The sequence below is a fragment of the Megascapheus bottae genome, unplaced genomic scaffold (assembly GCF_031878675.1).
Source record: "Megascapheus bottae isolate mThoBot1 unplaced genomic scaffold, mThoBot2.hap1 HAP1_SCAFFOLD_40, whole genome shotgun sequence".
Classification (NCBI taxonomy): domain Eukaryota; kingdom Metazoa; phylum Chordata; class Mammalia; order Rodentia; family Geomyidae; genus Megascapheus; species Megascapheus bottae.
The window spans coordinates 2,865,339-2,871,927 of NW_028327715.1; the positions used below are offsets into that span (position 1 = coordinate 2,865,339).

General features: G+C 39.5%; 1 pseudogene; it reads right to left on the reverse strand.

Moving 5' to 3' along the window:
- The window catches only part of LOC150039352 (vomeronasal type-2 receptor 116-like), a 33,248-nt pseudogene extending 27,563 nt beyond the window's left edge, over nt 1–5,685 (reverse strand).
- Nucleotides 5,686–6,589: the final 904 nt, after the last annotated feature.

Genomic DNA, 6,589 nt, shown 5'->3' on the forward strand with positions numbered 1-6,589 from the left:
GAGACAATAATAGTTTTCAGGTTTCCTCCACTTCCATGAGGCCAGGGTGCATGCTCGCTCACAAATGGAAGTTAGGTGGAAGAACATGCTGAGAAGAATTTTCCTCAGTAAGTATATGTGTTTACCAAGAAAGAGAATCAAACTATTAATGATCATATCTGTGTACATGTATAACAATAATTTAATTCATCACTAAGTATTCACAATGGAATTTTATGCTTCCATCAGAAAGAATACATTGCCCCATTCATAAGGAAACAGAAAAAAATCATTTTATGTGAAGTAAGCCAGACCCAAAGTGACATAGGTTCCATGGTTTCCCTCATTTGTAATAATTAGTATATAGCTTAATAGCTATGTACATATGGCCATATAAAATGAAGCCAAGCAAAATGAACACCAAGATATAGAAACAAGAGGATGTTGTTTTAATGTACTATATGAAGTTATTTTGTTTTCTTTTGTATTTTTCCTCTATGGTTTATCCCCTGTTGTCACTGTATTGGATTTCAGTACCATATGCATACATCCTTGAAACTCCTCTATACATCACCTTGACAATAAAATTAAAATAAACAACCTTATCACATGTACATGAAGATAATATTTTACATTATTTTAAGATAATGAATAGGTATTTTGAGACGTTAAGGACTTTGCTCAAGATTAAGTGGTAAAGCTAAACTTATAAAGATATGCTATCAAAATGTACAATATGGACCAGGAATTTGGCCTAGTGGTAGAGTGCTTACCTAGTATGCACAAAGACCTGGGTTCAATTCCTCCATACCACATACATAGAAAAAGCTGGAAGTGGTGCTGTGGCTCAAGTGGTAGAACTCTAGACTTGAGAAAGCCCAAGGATAGTGCTCAGGCCCTGAGTTCATGCCCCAGGACTGGTAAAACAAGAAGATGCACAATATGATGTCATAAGAGCATCAGATAAAATGGTTACTAAATGGACACAATTAACATAGCTGTAATCTCACATTCTTCTCTTAAGTGCACATTTAACAAAAGTCCTGAATAGAATAAATACACTGTTAATGGCATCAGTCCTACTATTTTAGACATTTGTGTTTCTGGCTGTCAATCATACACATTTACTACTCTGCATATTTTGACTTACATATTCACAGTTTCTCCCCAGCCCCAATCCTGGATTGGGATTTTATTCTCTATCTCTATATAGTTGACTTTACAAATCCACATATAATATGATTACTACAGTATTTTCTCTTATTGATCTGACATTTAACTTGCATGCTCTGAATACCCATTCAGATGTCAAGTTCTCTTCTTTTTCAAGTCTGAGCCTTATTCACATGTGTGTATATAATGTATATACATATGTATACACACATGCATATATGTAAATATATACACCTGCATATGTGTACATATATGTATATATATGCATGAATTTAAAATTGTACCAAAGTATCCTCATCAATTCGTCCATTATGGAAACTTTGGTTGTTTTGATATCTTGCCTTTGTGAGTAACGCTATCAAGAATGGAAAGGGAATATGTCCTGACAGGGATCCTCACTTCCTTTGTGTACACATGTAGGGAGTTGTTGAGCCACAAGGAGGCTCTGCTGTTAATTTCTCGAGTTTCCTTACTATTTTCCGGAATGGATGCACCAATTTGCATCTCCAGTGTCATAGCATGAGACTCCCCTTTATTCCCTGTTTTCATCAACACTGGTGATTGTTCATTTGTGTGTGTGCTTCTCCTATGAAGTTAAACTTGTGTCCAATTACATCTGAATGCCAAATCTATTCTTTTATTACTATTTTATATTCCCTGTAATTAATACTTCGAACTCAATCTCCCGTGACTGAGAAGTTGCCTGACATGCGTTAGCTGTGTTCTCATCACAAGGGAAGCCTCGATGACTGTTGGTGTGATCCGAGGGCCTGTAGCAAGATCCAAAATGTCTAAACACTCCAAGAAGTTGTTTCTGGTAAGAAATTGAACAAGGGGGAAGATGGCAGAAAATTAACAGTGGACCAACAGAGCTCCCTCTGAAGAAGTAGAGTTACGGGGTCCCACTGAATTTTCTGCATCTAAACAGTCACACGGAATACAGAGATTTATATAAAAAATTTACAATCACCCTGCTTAAAGAAGACCTATTTAAGAACCCACTGGTGGTGGAGGTAACCAAAGGTAGCCAGGAGAAAAGCAGAAAAGACAGTGTGCTCAGGCTTTCCACTCACTCTCAGCTTAAACTTAAAGACCAGGAATGGGAATCCACATCCCAGCCTACCCCAGACAGATATAGAGACAGCTTGTTACACCACAGATTGTCTGAAACACCCCTAAAAGACTTTCTCATTCCCTCCCAGAGAACAACATCTGGAAGGAAACCTTCCCTCCACCCAAGAAGAAAACCATTTTTGATAATGGCATAGAGCCTGCCAGAGCAGTTAGCTAGTAACACGGGACAGAGAAGTCAATGACATTTTTCAAGAGGGCAAAAGATCTGATAACCTAGAAACAACCCTCTCTGGCAGAAAATGAAGAACTGAGCCAGAGAGAGGCAGCTCCAGCCAGTGGAAGGCAGCTCCACTCAGGGGGAGAAAGCTCCTTTCAGGGAGAGATAGCTCTACCCAGGGTGGGACATCTCTGCTCAGAGGGAAATAGCCTTGTCCTGGAGGATGCAGCCTTAGAGAGATACCTCTCTTCAGTGAACAAAGACAAGCTCAACGCTCTAGACATATAGCAGTTCAACCTATAGCCAGCCTGGACCCCTGGAATTAAAAAACCAAAAGTCTGTAAAATTTCACTGGGAAAATAAAAAAAACCACTCTCAACAGGATGTAAAGCTGAGGGCAGCTCCAGGCAGGCTAAAAGGAGAGTCTCTAGAGCTAGTTCCTCCGTGAAAAGCCACTGATTCCCAACAGGCCACAGTCCAACATGCACTCAAGATCACTTACAGAGATTCTAACCAACACAGTACAATCACCTCCTTCCTGATGTACCACACAAAGCAAATCCCTTTTCCCACTAAGTTAGGCTGGGAAGAGTAGTAAGAAGACTCCAACTTTGTAAGGCAGACCTAGGCTAAGATATAGAACCAACCTAAATGCCCCTCAGTAAAAATGGATCAAGAAAATTTGGTAAACTACACAATAGAAATCTATGCATCCATCAGGAAGAATGACATTGCCCCATTTGTAAGGAAATGGAAAGACTTGGAGAAAATTATATTAAGAGAAGCAAGCCAGACTCCAAAAACAAAATCATAGACTGCATATTTCTGTCATTTGTAATCATTAAAATGTGCCTATAAATTGACAAGTAAACCCAAGGGATAGTAAAGGACAAAAAATTACACTTGGACATGAGTAAATAGGACTCTGAACATTCACATAGTAAGAACAAAGGAGGATATTCTTAGGAGAGGATTGTAAAAGCTCAATATCTATGTTTCCTGGGAAACCTGTTCTGAAGGCCCTCCTCTTACCAGACAGAGTAAGTGGTGCTCACATGTATGTCATATTACAGTGTTTCTGGTGCACAAAGTTAAGCAAGAGATCTAGACACAAGTCCAGAGTTTACATGAATGAGGCACTTTGAAGTGGTTTACAGAATTTTGTTTTGTTTTTGTTTTTGTTTTTGTTTTTGTGTTTGCCAGTAATGGGGTTTGAACTCAGGGCCTGAGCACTGTCCTTGGACCCTTTTTGCTCAAGGCTAGTGCATTGCCACTTGAGCCATAGCACAATTTCTGCCTTTTTCTGAGTATGTGGTTCTGGGGAATAGAACCCAGGGTTTCCTGAATGCTAGGAGAGCACTCTACCAACTAGACTACACTCCCACCCCACAGTATTTTTTTTTTGGTAGAGGAAAAGTTAAAAAGAAGGGTCAACCTAAGTCAGATTAATTATTCATGGATTTTATTGTTCCTGCAGAAGTCTCCAGCCCCGTCTAGCTCAGGAATGCTTCCATGAATACTTAAGGGAAATAAAACAACATTACTCATGCAGCAAATGGCTCCTGGAGACTGGTTCCTGTAGCTGATTTCTGAGTTGAGAGTGAGCTGACTGAAGCCTGCTGTTAATGCATGGGAAACTCAGATCCATTGATGGTTTGCATACTCCAGTCTGAGTTATTGCTGAGCCTGTGCTTTATCTTGTAATTGATAAGTTTCCTTACATTTTCATCTTCTTATTTAATACACAAGAATTTAAAATCAACCCTTTGATACAGTCAAACTATCACTGCCAATAAGAAAGTTTCCTTCCCATAAAGGGATGGAAGTAGAACAATCGAGTCGATGAGATAAGCCAAGACCAAAAGAACAAAAGGTACATGGTCTCTTTGATATGTGGGTATTAGAATGAAACAATACAAGGGTGATGGCTCAATATCCAGGAACTCCAGGTCCTTAACATGAATTTGGAGATATACATATATCTATATAGCCAGGCACTGGTGGCTCACTCCTATAATCCTAGCTACTCAGGAGGCTGAGATCTGAGGATCTCAGCTCAAAGGCAGCCGATCACTAAAAGACCAAAAGACCATGAGACTAATTTCTTTTTTTAAGCTTTTGTTTTATTTCAATGCATAAGGCATTACAGTTATATTCATCAGATAGAGGGTGCATGACTTCTCACATATTGATATCCCTTCTTATGTTTTTGTCCCCATTTCCCTTCCCCCACTGCCTCCCCTCATTTTCCCCTCTTATTTCAAATAAACAAGTAAATATCTATATAATATACCAGGTAACAAAGTGGGATACTGTAACAATATAAGATTAACCAAAGGGCAACACAAGAGAAGAGAGAAAAACATAATACATAAAGAATAACAGTCATTTATAATTAAGCTCTTGTTTCCATATCCTGGAAGTCTGTTAATTTGGCCTCATCCTATATGGCCTTATGTATCTAGGGTTTGAGCTATTATAATTCTATGCTAGGAGAGTTTTAGATATGCACTAATTATTACAGATGAGGGAAAACATTAAGCCTGTGTTCCTTTGGGTCTGACTTTCTTCACTTAATATGATTTTTTCCAAACCTTTCCATTTCCTTACAAATGGGGTGATGTTGTTCTGATAGCGGCATTGAATTCCATTGTGTATAAATGCCATATCTTGTTGATCCAATCATAAACTGAGGGGCATCTGTGTTGGTTCCATATCTTCACTATGAAAAATAGTGCTGCAATGAACATCCTTGTGCTAGTATATTTAGTGTGTCCTTGTTTCTGGACCAATGGGTAAATGCCCAGTAGTGGAATTGCTGGGTCATAGGGGAGCTCTATGTTTAGTCGTTTGGAGACTCTTATTTCTAATTAACCACCAGAAAACTCAAGTGGTAGACTCAAATGGTAGAGCACTAGTGTTGAGCTGAAGAGCTCAGGGACATTACCCAGGCTCAGGCCCAGTGTTCAAGCCCCATGACTATTATATATGTATATATATATATAGTGCATATATAATGTATATATAAATACACATGTGCATATATGTCCATATGCACACTATATGTATATGTGGTGTGCATATATAGTGTATATATAGTGTATACATATACTATATAGTACAGGGCTCCTCCACTCGTCTTTGCACTGATTGGTGGATGGCTCCTGCATACTTTGCCCTCTTTCCATTGGCTGAGCAGGCACCCACAGCATGATGGGAAGCAGCAGCTCAGCAGGCACCATAGGAACAAGAAATGTCACGATGGATCACAGTATTAGCTATGTGTTATGTTAACCACTATTTTGCCCTATCTCCCTAACAGTTCCTCTTCCTCTTGCTGTGACTGTGGGTGTTTGCTTGAAGTGATGTGGGTACTGTACATCAGCTCAGATGTATTGTTGCTTGTTGTAGGGGACCTGCTTTGCTTGCTCTCATTTTTTTGGTTCCTGTTACAATATTACATGGCTTTTGTTTTCAGTCTTCTTGGAGAAATGGAAGTGGACTCATAGGTGTAGACACCTCGGCTCTCATGGAATCAGCAGGCTCTCTCCATGCCATTTGTTTTCATCAGCATTGTGTGAGTATCTCCGACAGCCCTTATGTTGCTGTGCGTTGCACATCTACAGCTGCTAGAGAATTGAGGGCTCTCTAATACTTGCCTAGTAGCAAGTCAGGATGGTTTGGTGTATGGTTATGTTAAAGAATGACAATCAGAGCATCTTTCTGAGCCACCACCACCTGTATTGGTTTGCTTTGTATTATGAAATCATTTCTCTTAAAATAAATTACAGAAAACCCACAGCATCTCCAAGATCCCATTGGATGTGAGTTTTCAACAGAACTTCAGTTAATGGGCTTTCACTTTATTGTTTGGTTCCATTTGTTGTGGTGGTTGTTTTTCTTTGGCACAATGACAGATTACCTTTCCCTGCAGCTCCCACAGTGGTGCGCTTGGGCTGAGTCCCTTCCTGTGAGGGGCTGATAGACAGTGAGCTCTAGAAACTGCACTTCTCTCCAGAATTACAGCCAGCTCTCACTTTCCGCTTTGTTCAGAAAAGAGTTGTGGAGAAACCAGTTATTTGGAGTGAGGCCAGTGACCGGTGTTCTTGATTTTGGAGATTTTTTTTCATTTTTGGTTTTTAACTC